The sequence below is a fragment of the Engystomops pustulosus genome, chromosome 9, assembly GCF_040894005.1.
Source record: "Engystomops pustulosus chromosome 9, aEngPut4.maternal, whole genome shotgun sequence".
Taxonomy (NCBI): domain Eukaryota; kingdom Metazoa; phylum Chordata; class Amphibia; order Anura; family Leptodactylidae; genus Engystomops; species Engystomops pustulosus.
Window position 1 is genome coordinate 91523962 of NC_092419.1, and position 14933 is coordinate 91538894.

The window sequence follows — 14933 nt, forward strand, 5'->3', positions numbered from 1 at the left end:
ATTACTAACAGTAACTAATCAAAGCTCATAGTAAAAGAAGCTAAACTGTGACCAACTACCACAGCAGCAGCAGACAATGGCTCCTGTATATGGTGGTTAATAAGATTATTTTGGAAAAATTTTGACTCAGGGGAATGTCATAGACTCAGTTTTGAGTCACAGTGAGCAGCTCAAAATGGTGATCTGTGTCCTCATGGTTAGGCACACTGCTGTCCCCTACAGGACCTACTACCCAGAGACTACAGGACCTGTGATGATGTCATGTGTCATGTGATTATGTCCATATCATCACATGACCTGCAGAGGAATGCAGTGCATAGAGCTGCACTAACTCACCTGTGAGGTGAGGGGCTAACTGAGGGAACATGGAGGGGGGGTCATGAGGGGGTAACTGAAGGAGGAAGAGGAGATATTTGGGGTAACATGAGGGGGTAATTTTGTGAGCAGGGCAGAACATGAGGAGGTAACTAGTTGAGTAGTGGGGAGAACACAGTGCCCCACATTTATTACTAATAACATTTCAAACTGCACTATGTGCAACTAAGCGCTGTGAGGGGGAAGCACATTGACGGGGCTGTGTGGGACATTAATGGGGACTGTGAGGACAATACTGGGGCTGTGTGAGGACATTACTGGGGGCTGTGTGGGGACATTACTGGGGGCTGTGTGAGGACAATACTGGGGCTGTGTGAGGACATTACTGGGGGCTGTGTGAGGACATTACTGGGGGCTGTGTGGGGACATTACTGGGGGCTGTGTGAGGACATTACTGGGGGCTGTATGAGGACATTTCTGGGGTCTTTGTGGGACATTACTGGGGGCTGTGTGGGACATTAATGGGGACTGTGAGAACATTACTAGGGGCTGTGTGAGGACATTACTGGGGGCTGTGTGAGGACATTACTGGGGGGTATGTGTGTGAGGACATTACTGGGGGGGATGTGTGTGAGGACATTACTGGGGGGGGATGTGTGTGAGGACATTACTGGGGGGGGATGTGTGTGAGGACATTACTGGGGGGGATGTGTGTGAGGACATTACTGGGGGGGGATGTGTGTGAGGACATTACTGGGGGGGATGTGTGTGAGGACATTACTGGGGGGGATGTGTGTGAGGACATTACTGGGGGGGATGTGTGTGAGGACATTACTGGGGGGGATGTGTGTGAGGACATTACTGGGGGGATGTGTGTGAGGACATTACTGGGGGGGATGTGTGTGAGGACATTACTGGGGGGGGATGTGTGTGAGGACATTACTGGGGGCTGTGTGAGGACATTTCTGGGGGCTGTGTGAGAACATTATTGGGGGCTGTATGAGGACATTACTGGGGGGGGACATTACTGGGGGCTGTGTGAGGACATTACATGGGGCTGTGTGAGGACATTACTGGGGGCTGTGTGAGGACATTACTGGGGGGGATGTGTGTGAGGACATTACTGGGGGGGATGTGTGTGAGGACATTACTGGGGGGGATGTGTGTGAGGACATTACTGGGGGGGATGTGTGTGAGGACATTACTGGGGGGGATGTGTGTGAGGACATTACTGGGGGGGGGATGTGTGTGAGGACATTACTGGGGGGGATGTGTGTGAGGACATTACTGGGGGGGATGTGTGTGAGGACATTACTGGGGGGGATGTGTGTGAGGACATTACTGGGGGGGATGTGTGTGAGGACATTACTGGGGGGGATGTGTGTGAGGACATTACTGGGGGGGATGTGTGTGAGGACATTACTGGGGGGGGGATGTGTGTGAGGACATTACTGGGGGCTGTGTGAGGACATTTCTGGGGGCTGTGTGAGAACATTATTGGGGGCTGTATGAGGACATTACTGGGGGGGGACATTACTGGGGGCTGTGTGAGGACATTACATGGGGCTGTGTGAGGACATTACTGGGGGCTGTGTGAGGACATTACTGGGGGGGATGTGTGTGAGGACATTACTGGGGGGGATGTGTGTGAGGACATTACTGGGGGGGATGTGTGTGAGGACATTACTGGGGGGGATGTGTGTGAGGACATTACTGGGGGGGATGTGTGTGAGGACATTACTGGGGGGGATGTGTGTGAGGACATTACTGGGGGGGATGTGTGTGAGGACATTACTGGGGGGGATGTGTGTGAGGACATTACTGGGGGGGATGTGTGTGAGGACATTACTGGGGGCTGTGTGAGGACATTACTGGGGGCTGTGTGAGGACATTATTGGGGGCTGTATGAGGACATTTCTGGGGGCTGTGTGAGAACATTATTGGGGGCTGCGTGAGGACATTTCTGGGGGCTGTGTGAGAACATTATTGGGGGCTGTATGAGGACATTACTGGGGGGGACATTACTGGGGGCTGTGTGAGGACATTACTTGGGGCTGTGTGAGGACATTACTGGGGGCTGTGGGGGATATTACTGGGGTTGTGGAAGACATTACGGGAAAGCTGTGGGGAGACTACTGGGGCTGTGGGGAAATTTTTTAGTGCACGTTCACACATGGCACTAGCGTTGTGGTTTCAAATGTAATGCTAGTTTCCAGGAACGGGCTTCGTCTTGATCGCATATATGATTCCAGTGAAACGCATGCAATCAGTAACTAGTAACTATGCATGTATGAAACTTTTGGCTTTCCTTTTTATTTAATTTTTGATACTTTTAATGGTTATTGTGCTCATTAACGACTCTGTCTCCCTCCAAAGTTCGCCACTGTCTAGTTTCCTGCAGTGTTCACTTTTCACCTTAATCCAGATGTGAAAGTTGCAACTTTTTTAAAAAGTCGCAATTTTTTCCACAAATCTATGGATGCTCCTGAAGAGACGTAGAATTTAGCTGGAGAACTGTTTGTGACTTTTGAAGGCTTTTTGCGACTAAAAATCACTACAGACCAAACACCATATGCACCAAAAATTTAAATCGCTAACATCCATCTGACCAGTAGGAAAGTAAAAAAAACAGACGGAAAAAGACGGATTTATGATTCCTGTGCCCCTTGGTGTCTTGTATTTTTTAAATGCAGGGCCAACGCCATGTGTGAACGTAGCCTTAGAGTGTTTTGAGGAGAGTGTTAGGGGTAGCAGCAGGATGTTAGGGAATAAAAATGTAGGGACAATGAAGAACATAACATGTCTGTATGGTGAACTTCACAGGAAGGACACGTGGCTAAAAAGGAGACGTGGTGATGCCTGACCTAATGGAGAAGATAGAGGACACGTCACCTACAGACACTGGAAATAAAGTAGGGATTTCTCCAGTGTTTTTTTGTAGATGCATATAAATAATATTGTTATTGGCACAACCAAATGTGAGGGGGGTATGTATTTTTTAATGATATATATGCATTGGGGCCCAGATCTTTTATCACCCTAGCAAGGCCCCTGCGCGACGGTGCAGATTTTTTAAGCGAGAAAACATACACAGACCACCACACATATATGTGCACACATACTCTCAGCTTTATATAATAGATAGTATATTATAATAAGACAGAACACAAATGGTGCACATCACCATCTTACAGATCTCCTTTTCAGTCCACTACGCTGAGTTAGCAAGGTTGCAATGGGATGATCTGCTGGACTGTAGGGAAGTCATATGAAGGAAATCAATTGTATCCCAGTGCTATGAGTAAAATCCAATATGTCTTTAATGAAAATCTTTCGAAATCATTGCAAGCAGTGGTAGACGCTGAGCTTATTCTTTTTTAGTGCTACTGACATTCACCTACAAATTTTTGCCTTAATTTCCACTGACTTTTCATTATCCATTGCGAAGGTGTCTGCAACAATAATGGGTTGTTGTCTGCTCTTTTTGGTATACTGGGGTACTTTTACTAGGGATCCGGGGACCGCATTTCCGTCAGGTTTCCCAACTATTTCCGTTATGCACCGCATTTAACAGGGGGTTTTGGTGCACGCGATCGGATTTTGTCACAATATTTGGCTCTGACTTTCATGCAACACAAATCGTGGGGCCTGGCTATTGGACAACCCGACTGAATCGGACTAAGCACAGGATTTAAAATTCAAATTGTGTCACAAGATATGCACTCATATACACCGGGAAGAAGAAGGTGAACTCCGGCGGAACTCAGCGGGGAAGCGACACATGCAGGATATCAGTGCACGATCTTGGTGAATTGCTCATTGGACAGTCATGCTGTTTGGACAGTCCGGATCAGGGATCGCGACAGGACCGGGTAAGTAAATGTGCCTCATTGTGTCACACCACTTGTATACCAAAACCTGTATTCTATTTTTCTGAAACGCTGAAAAGCTTTAAAAATTATCCCAAAAGACAGACTTGTATTTTTTTTAAATTGTGGCAGATCACTTCTACATATTTACTTGAATGTGAGCTTTGCTCTGTCACTTTTAAGGGCATCTACCACCAGGATGAAATACTGTATGCAAATGAGCCTGAGGGGCTCCAGGCTCCATAGGTGTTCATAAAGTCTGGAGCCCATCCAGCTCATTTTCATACAGCCTTTCATCCTGGTGGTAGATGTCCTTTAGAGAGAATAAAGTTACAGTACCATCTCCAATTGGTCAGCACACGGTAATAGTAAATTGATTTTCATATTGCTGATTGTTGTATGAAATTTTAAAAATACATTTTTATTAGAACCTACTTTACCAAACTTGCTATAGTGAGTCTCTACTAGCACCATGATTGCGGTTTTTTTGTTTTCTTTATGCACATGCCGTGTTTTTGGTGGTTTAGAGTTAGTGACTGCAGGCTGTACCATAAACTTGTTGCTGTTTTGGCATCCCATGGCATGGATCTTTCTGGGAACTGACATCTGTTTACCCCTAACGGGGTTATATGCATCTCATCAAGTATAAAGTCCACCAAATTTGGGGTTTTACATTCTGGGATAACTTCCTGATGTTATTACTGGAGGCGGCGTCCTCTCTGTGTGTTCCCTTATTTTCCCTGCTTTATGTTCACCCTGGCTTAGACATGTATTCCTCATGGCATAGAAAGCACTATTACTTGTGGTATACAAAGAGTTAAACAGCTATTATCTCAGTGATAGAAGATGGAATGACAGATCATATAGCATGAATGCACTTCATCCAAGGAAAACAAATTTGCCCATTCATAACAGTTTGGTTATTGAAAATTATCCTAATCCTCATTCTGCGGGATATTGTTCGTTTCTTAGTAAATCTGAATGCACATTTCCAGTTTAGCACTTTCATTAGAATTGATGGGATGCAATATAAAGCCGAACATTTCCTTTTATTTCTCCAAACGTACGCAGCAATCTCAGTTTTTCTATCAGACAGCCTTGTTCCTTTAGCAAAACAGGAAAGGGTTTTATTTATTGCACCATTGAAATTGCAAATGAAGGTAATAAAATCAGCAACATGCCTCCAGTGCTTTAATGGAAATATAGTGGCTTAATATAACTCATGTTTGTGTTCAACATGCTGCTAAAAGTCTTCCATGCAAATGCAATTACAACCATTAATCTCAATACCTTGCAGCCATAATTTACCGGGATGTTCACAAAGTTGTCATTCATTGTGTTTCCATGTGTAACTAACAGTTTTAATGTTCCTGGCTTTGCCAAGAAGCCCTTGGGCATACTGTTAAACAGGGCCATTTTAATTCTTTGCCCCTTGTTACTTCTGCATTTATCTGCGCCGTGCCATCATAAATTCTCATGTAGAGATGTATGTACAGTTCATCCTGTTTACAGGGACATAAATACACCGAGAGGCGCCTATAATTTCAGGCAAGTTGTCTTGACTTGTTTGCACTTGCAGTGACATTGCAGCAGTGTCTTATAGGGCTGTATCCAAAATTATCTGCATCGCTGAAATGATTTAAAGAGATGGTCTCCATCCCGAAGAACCCAACCCACCCTCAAATCATCGGCTTGGGTTAACCAAGGACGGGAATATCGCTCCAGGCAAATGGTTGCATTTCATTGCTTTCTTATCAAATAGCTGAAAACCTCCTCCTATGACGTACATGTGTTTTATGCCACGGCAAATAATTACTGCCACTTGTGCTAATAATTAACAAAATTCCTATTCACTCTTCTTCCGCATCAGTCTTTTTATTACTGTGTTCTGGTAGATAATGTTGAATAAAGACACAGGTCCATTAAAGTCATCCTATAATTTTAGAGTGTTGATGAGGAAGGGAAAAAACCCCTAATGTTTTGACACATATTTATAGTCCAAGCATTGATGATAGAATTATACAGCATAAAACAATAAATGCTGTGGGTATTTTGCTCACAAGGACATCTAGGGGGGCATTTATTATCGCCTTTCAAATGGAAAACTGGCAGAATTTTTTCCCCCTGCTACACTTTATTTAGGAACTCACGACTATTTTTTTTTGTGCGCAAAATTATGGCACTGCTTGTGAATTCATTACTTTTCTGGTGCTTCTAGTTTTCTGACTCCTTTTGTTGGTGCAAAATTAGAGCAGCAGCTAAAAGTTGGTCTAGGGAATTCTATTTCATCTTCTTAATCTGTTTTGTTTGTGCACCAAATCATTAATCCCTTCGCCAAAATCTTACATCCCACTAAAAATTATAGCACACTTCCTGCGCCCAAATTAATAAATGACCCCAATATTTTTTTGTAGTTTCACTCAATGTTTTACTATTGATTGAATTGTACTTTTTGTTTGGGGGATTCACAGGAGAAGTTCTAGAGATTGAGGTGAGAGTAGCAAATAGTAGGAGAATGAAGCAGAAGTTCTATGGAGTATTGGATGTTAATTATGGGATCCCATAGACTGAAAAGGTCAGAGATATATGGAGGAGAAAGCTTGTAAATGGCTTTGCAAGTACTTTAAGATGAATTTGGTGTGCAATGGGTAACCAGTGGAGAGACTGTCAGAGAGGAGAGGCAGATAAAAAACGTCATAGATTAGCTGGGCGACAGAGTTAAAGGGGTATTCCGGATATATGAATGTCTGATACAAAAACTTATAATGCTATAGATGAATATAATAAAAATCAATGTTATTTGTTACAAAATGGAGCTTAAATAGTTTGATTTTATGATTTACAAAATGTTATGGGCTTTCTAAAGAAGGCGCAGTTATCACCAAGACGGCCACCACTGGGCACTACAAGTCCCATGATCCTTCAGTTCTCTGTAACTCCTCCTCCCTCTTATGCTCTGCTCCCAATGATGATGTAACCGACTTTCTTGGACTGTTACCATAGTAATGATGAGTGATAACCTCACTGAGATAACGTCTCACCAAAAACCGGCGATCGGTTGCCATGGTAGCCTCGGGTCTTCTTTTGACACGAGGCTACATGGCTTCTGCAGATTCGTTACAATGAGCCAGTGGCTTATTGTAATGAATGACCTGCAAAAATGCCATATATTGCAATACAGAAGTATTGCAGTATATGGTAGGAGCAATCTGACCATCTAGGGTTAATGTACCCTAGATGGTCTATGAAATAGTGGAAAAAAAAAGAAAAAAAAAAGTTTAAAAAATAAAAAAAATTTATAAAATATAAAAAATTCAAATCACCCCCCTTTCCCTAGAACTGATATAAAACATAATAAACAGTAAAAATCACAAACATATTAGGTATCGCCGCGTCCCAAAATGCCCGATCTATCAAAATATAAACACGGTCACGGCCGGCGGTGACCTCCGAGGCGGGAAATGGCGCCCAAATGTCCGAAATGCGACTTTTACACCTTTTTACATCACATAAAAAATTAAATAAAAATTATCAAAAAGTCGCACAGATCTCAAAATGGTAGCAATGAAAACGTCGCCTCATTTCGCAAAAAATGACACCTCACACATCTCCGTGCACCAAAGTATGAAAAAGTTATTAGCGTCATAAGATGGCAAAAAATTTTTTTTCTTTTTTGTACACATTCGTTTAATTTTTGAAAATGTATTAAAACACAATAAAACCTATATAAATTTGGTATCACCGCGATCGCACCAAACCAAAGAATAAAGCTGAGCTGTTATTTTGAAGTCGAAAAAACTGAGTCCACAAGAATGTGACGCACATGCTTTTTTTTTTAAATTTTTCCACATTTCGCAGTACACGGCATGTTAAAATAAATAACATTACGGGAAATTAAAATTTGCTACGCACAAAATAAGCCCTCACACAGGTCTGTACACGTAAAAATGAAAAAGTTATGGATTTTTGAAGTTGGAGAGCGAGAAATGAGCGGAAAAACCCTGCATCCTTAAGGGGTTAAAAGGCCAATAACATTTTAATTCTTTATTACAGTGTATGTCTACAGCATCTTTCTGCTAATTAATTAATTACATATTAGCTTATATTTTAAGAACCCATTTGTATATAAATTACCATATATACTCGTGTATAAGCCAAATTTTTCAGCACAAAAAATGTTCTGAAAAACCTCACCTCGGCTTAAACACAAGTCAATAAAAAAATAAACTTACATACTCATCTTCCGGCGCCCCCAAGTAGCCGCACCCAGCATCGGGGAGCCACCCGAACATCGGGACCACGCGAAGGAGAGTATGTAAGTTTAATTTTATTTTTTTTTAAGTGCTGGGCAAACTGGGGGCTAATAAAGGGGGCTGACTGGCTGGCTAGATAAGGGGGCTGACTGGCTACTAAAGGGGGCTGGCTGGCTACCAAAGGTGCTAGCTGTATACTACAGGGGGATGGCTGTATACTACTGGGGGCTAGCTGGCTATATACTACTGGGGGCTGTCTGTACACTACAGGGGGATAGCTGTATACTAAAGGGGGCTGGCTGGCAATATACTAAAGAGGGGTGCCTATATACTACTGGGGGCTTGCTGGCTATATACTGGGAGGCTGTGACCAATGCATTTCCCACCCTCGGCTTATACTCAAGTCAATACGTTTCCACAGTTTTGGTGGTAAAATTAGGGGACCGGGTATATACACTGTTCGGCTTATACTCGAGTATATATGGTATGCTTATTCCTGGAATACCCCTTTAAGGATGATTAAAGGGTTGTTAAAGAGTTAGCTGACATGCTTGAGAGAAGGCTTTTGCATTAGTCCTAACATTATATGACGATTGGATTAGCAATTGTTTAACCAAATTTTTATACCCAAAAATACTCCCTGAAATAATCATCAAAACTTTATTTTTATTTTATTTAAAACATATGGCTGCCAGGACCAAAACATAAATCCACAAAGGGGAGATAACAATTGTAATAACAATACATAATAATAATAATAATACGTAATAAACACACTGTAATATAAATTTTCTTTAGCTAAATATATCAGTGTTAATGCAAGTTGCTTTCCAAATTGTAAGTATTACAAGCAATACATACAGAACTGATCACTGCATAATAGTCACCAATGTGACCACCACCAAAACACCACCACAAATAGTAACTGGACACCTTCAATTCTGTAGAGATCCCCTCTCTGCAGTCATTGTAACAGGCAGAAGACCTAGAACAGCTTACTAGGTCTTCATTAGTGTGGCCTTTACTTCTGAACAGAAATCCATACTGTATATATCTGTGTATATATAGCTGTGTAAACTGTTACCAAGTACATTTTCTATGTAATATTCCACATTATGTGTTGTATAACTTTTATTAGAAACATACATGTCTACTGTTTCACTGTTAAGACTATTTGATTTGTGTTTATAGTAAAAAATGTAGGCTAGCTGTCATCGTAAAGCTTATATAATGTGCGGAAATGTAGTACGATGCTTGCTAGACATAACATGGAAATACAGGTTGTAGTGTTTTACTTATTTCCATGAAATCTAGGGCTGGAATGCCTCACATGTCATATAAGACCAATTAACCCATAACAATGACTGAGACATTGTCCAGCTGTTTGACATGCCTAGTCAGCTTTTGTCTGGTACCAATACATTTGTCTTCAGTTTTCAGGTGATATTCTAATATTTACATAATGTTTACTCATATAGATTGAAATTGTTGCAAAAACTCCTAAAGGACAGACACTAATTATCCTATATTATGGATAAATACCTTCCTGACTCTTAATATTGCAGAATTTCCCCAGTGCCATCACATTAATTTGTGAAATATCTCTGTGTACATTTCCCTACTCATGGGATATCTCTCTATGCATTATCCTTGTATTGTAACATTACTGTGTGTTATTGTCGTGCATTAGGGAGACCAAAATAAAGTAAGTTTTATGTTCTGAACTGAAGCTACCAAATATGGTTATGGTAGACTCTCTACATTTCCAAATTTGAGCGGTAATTTCTTGGTACATTCCTTATCCATCATCTATCAGGATGATCCCCTGCTTAAATGTTTCAACTTGAATCTTGTTGCTGTCTATAGTTATCTAAATCTTTCAACATCTGCAGAGCTGCATATGTTTTACCATCTACTAAGCTATTTTACATGATGTCTGTCGGGCTGGCGTAACATAGGGAGCATATCCAATGTGTCAATATTTGAATCAATTCTTTTCTCCCATTGTTCAATTACATCCTTTGCGCGGCTCATCCCACAGAACGCTATAGGAGCAGAGCAGCCGTGCCACAAATATAGACAGGAATAGGACCTTCTTTGTAATTTTTTGTGTGGCTGTCCTGCTCGCAGCATAATTCCCTACATCTACTCTCTCAACTCAGTCTATCACCCAACCCATGCTCTTTGATCTGCCTGTAATCTTAGATTTTCTGTTCCTCCCACTCACATCACCAAGAAATCTCCCAAGCTGCACCAATTCTCTGGAATGCCCTAACATGGACCATTATCTACTACTACTATCTTCAAACCCATCTCTTAAGGCAAGCCCATCACATTCCCTAACTGCATGAAACTCTCTCTATACTAACCCATCCTGTGTAATCCTCCCATCTGTTATCCGGTAAAAATGTCAAGCTCCAAGCTTCTCTAGAATCCTACTGACCTTGGATAATTTATATAAAATGTTGGGTGAAGAATAATTCAAGCAACAGCATTTTTATATATTAAATTATTTTTATTCAGTTCCCTTATGAAAAATGGCTGGACCATTATACAAGCTCTTATTCATCTTACTCATGTGTCACCCCTTTATCCTCATAGACTGTAAGCTCTTGTGAGCAGGGCCCTCACTCCTATTGTTCTATATGATTATGTTTTACTCTATAATGCCTTATTTTATTTGTATATGTCCCCCATAATTTGTAAAGGCTGCAGAATACGACGATGCTATAGAAATAAAGATTATTCTTATTATTAATAATGGTGATTGTAAACTAGCTTCCGTTTTTGCATTTACAGCTGTGTGCATGAGCCACTTCTTGCTCTGTCTGCCTATAATTACGCACGCCTCTTGCAGGCATTTATGTCCTCCTTCCTCCCTTTTTACTGCCCTAGAGCCGGTGATGTAAGCCAGCTCTCAGGAATTACCACGCTGTATCCCCCCTGTGGATCTGACTGCTTCTGTCTCACCCTCCTCGCTGGCAGTTCTCACTGCACAAGTGTTGAAGGAGCAGGGTTAGGGTAAGACAGTGTAACAGTCTGTAAAGCCAGTTCACAGAGCGGCTTGTGTAGCCCTTTATGTACATTAGCATAATTTTCAAAGTTGATTTTTAGAAGGAAGGCCATGGATAAAAAACAAACAATCACACTGTCTGGATCTATGATTAAGTTTCCCTGGTTTATCATCCTGTTTTTGATGGTAGATTTCCTTTAAATGGAACCTGTCACAATGAACCCCATTTCCTGTGCCCTGCCATGTCCACATCAGCAAAAAAGTTTTTAAAATAAACCTTGCCTTTTTAAGTTGACCTTATTTCCTCTTCTGAAGTGTCCATTGTCGGCTGGGTGTGTTGATTGAGAAGGAGTTTCTCCCACCCTCGGGAAACTGCTCCGTCATCATCCAGATTAAAATTTTAAAAATCTGGCCATCGTGCTAGGCCCACCATCCCCTTGAGTCTCCCCTCATGAAGTCTCAATCCTGGTTCCGTCCCTTGGTTCCTCCTCTAGCTGACTGCATCAGGCAATTCCAGCGGCTGCACGGTCAGTATCTTCTTGTGGAGAAGCACCGATGAAGTGAAGTCGTCTGCACGGTCTCCACATCAATCTGCGCATGTGCGGCACAATGCTAGGGCTTGCCGGGCACTGAAGAGGTACTCCTCCCGAAACTCTTCCATGCGTTGTGAATGGGGCTGTGGACAGGTGTGGTGCTGTTTTTGAAAGAAACTATGGGCAGCCACTTAATTCTCTGAATTATAAATGTTACAGAATACATGTTGGTGTTAACTACATTCTGATTATTATTATGTAGTTAAATAACTAAGAAGACTTGCAATTGGGAATCTTGTAAAATCAAACATATATAAAATTTCTTAAAGAATAATTGGTATTCTTTTTGGGTCACATGAAAATTTCGGCAATATGCCTCAGATAAGACTTAATTTGTAAGACATGCATTGCCTCTTTTATTAATACACAGCGGAGAGGAAATTAATTACTAGCTTTGGTGCTTTCATTTATCTTCGGCAAGAAGATAAATCTGTAGAGTTGTGTCTTATCATACGATCTGGGGTATCCAGACTGTCATCTCTATCATCTTTATTACTGCAGTCCTCCCACATAGCATTCGCTGCTATCATCATAACATGCATTAACTTGTTTTATTGCATTGTCCTTAATTCAGCAGGGTGCTATTAATAATTTACACCAGGAGTGTCAGGAATGAACAAATATTTTCCCATCACAATGTGATTGATTTCTCTGGCTGTGCATCTGCCTTAAGTTTAAAGATGAATGTTTAATATTTTTTTTTTCTTTTTTTTTACAAACTCTCGTTCCTCATCCCTTTTCTGTGATATGCACCTAAAATGCTGAACTTTAGCCACATTTTTGGGGAATTGGTAACTTTTAATATCATTTGATGAAATTCATTCTATTGAAATATGTTTTCACATTGAAAATGTTGGCTTCATTAAAATTTTAGTTTTTTAATTAATTTACAATTGTATAGATTTTTTTTCCGATAGATTTTTTTTCTGAAAAGCTTAAACGCCCACCGAATACTCAAATAGGCTAGAGACTATTCCACTTGATGTTCCAGAACATTCACACACCCAGCTTGGTCAAGCATGCTTGTGTGGAGAGGGGAGAGTCTTATCAGAACAAGAAGATCAGATATATCAGTTATATCTTATTCAATAAACCTGGAGACAAAATGTACATTGTGCACCCACAGAGTAGTAGTTAATTGAAAAAATATACATAAGTACAGGCAGTTACTTAACCTATCCACGGGCCTTAAGGTTTTACTTAAGTTGAACTTATAAGTATGTCGCAATTGTATATTTATAATTGTAGCTCCAGCCAAAAAGAATTGTACTCCTAGTGACAATTGGATTTTCAACATTTTTTACTGTAATGGGAACAAGGATTATCAATAAAGCTTAATTCCAGACACTTTACAGCTGATCATTGCAGCCTGGGAGTAAAGAAAAGCATCCAGAGAGCTGCACCAGAGGTCACAGGGGCAGAGGGGTTCATCTGTAACTCTGTTGGACCCCTTGTCGCTCCATGAGAGTAATGCAGATGGTGCAGATGGTGTGCGCATGACCGTTCTTCTCCATACATCTCAATGGAGTCGACAGAAATTGCCAAGCAGCGGGCTCGGTGATCTCTAGCAGCTCCATAGAGATGAACGGTCATGCACAGCCGTCTGCTCCATTAATCTACTAGAGCGACTAGGGGTCCGACCAAACAGCAATTTAGGCTCTATCCTGTGGAAAAGGCCTAACTTGAATTTGTGGGAAAACCCCTCTAAGTAGGGGACCGCCTGTATAGCCCACAGGAGGCCCACACTCCCCTATAGGTGAAGGGTTACATGTATCAGGCTAAACCTAGGCCCTTGTGATAGTGACTACACAGTGCCTCCCTGCGTGTCCAATAAACTTTTGACGTTATATATCTCTTCTTGAACTCTACTCTCCGATATTGTCAAACGTTGTTTAATCCCACTCAAAGGCAGATTTTTGGATAGTTAGGACACCTCTATACACATTACGTGGTTGGCTTGCTCCGCTGAACATCACTTTGTTGAGTTGGCTTTTATCTAATGTGTTTGGCCAATGTAATACTTCTTATATGGATAATTTCCATGTTTGCTTTACGCACTAAGCGAACCACCAAATAAAATTATTCTGTATGCTCACATTCCTCGAAAGCCCTAGGAATAGACCCTATTATCCTTCTGAGGTCCAGTATTGGATTAGAGCCTGGACCCACAAGATAAAATGCCACATACCTTACACAGTGAGTAAAACATATAAAGTGATTTTCTGACCTTGTTCATAGCTATGAATGACAAAACCGCATGTGTGAAAAAGAGAATAAAAATACTTTCAGAATAACAGGCAATCTTTATTAAATACACTAAAAAATACTAGTAAAAACACTAGAATGAGCTATAATGGTGAAACTTTTAGAGACTGAGCACCCAAATGACTACCAAAACCAACCTATTTATTACAAAGTGCCAATATGGCAATTTAAGCAGTAACTTATTGCTACTGCTCTGTTGCAGCTTTCAGTTGTATCAGCATTCTGAAGTCACCAATACAATAGAAGGAAAGTGGAGAAATTCAGTGTATTATTGTAGCTTCCCGACAGGGTCCCCTGAACAGGAGGAATTGTTGGGCCTTGAGTAAAAGCTCTAATGGTAATGAAACTTTGTCCACACCTTCTTGCTCCTTCAGTAGTCCCAGGCAGTCCAGGAGAATTGAGCATGGCATGTCCTGGGCTTCCTCGGGCTGCAGAAGGAGGCCTTGAGGCCAGTCTGGTGAACTGGGTGACAGCATGGATGCCCACAGAGAAGTCTCTGTGTGCCACCTCTGACATCGTGCCATAAGTTTGCCACCGTTGTGCTATAGTGATGCCTAAATGTGATAAATACTAGAATAACAATGAGAAAAAAAAAATATATATAAATATATAGGCGGTCTCCAAC

The 14933-nt window shown here is 41.3% G+C and overlaps 1 long non-coding RNA gene across 2 annotated transcripts in view; it reads left to right on the top strand.

Moving 5' to 3' along the window:
* The first annotated feature begins 258 nt into the window (after positions 1-258).
* Positions 259-14933, top strand: part of LOC140076838 (uncharacterized) — a 44029-nt gene continuing 29354 nt past the window's right edge. For both annotated transcript variants that reach the window (XR_011849665.1, XR_011849664.1), the window contains exons 1-2: positions 259-343; positions 3139-3227. This is a non-coding gene — a long non-coding RNA (uncharacterized lncRNA). The remainder of the gene's footprint in view (positions 344-3138; positions 3228-14933) is intronic.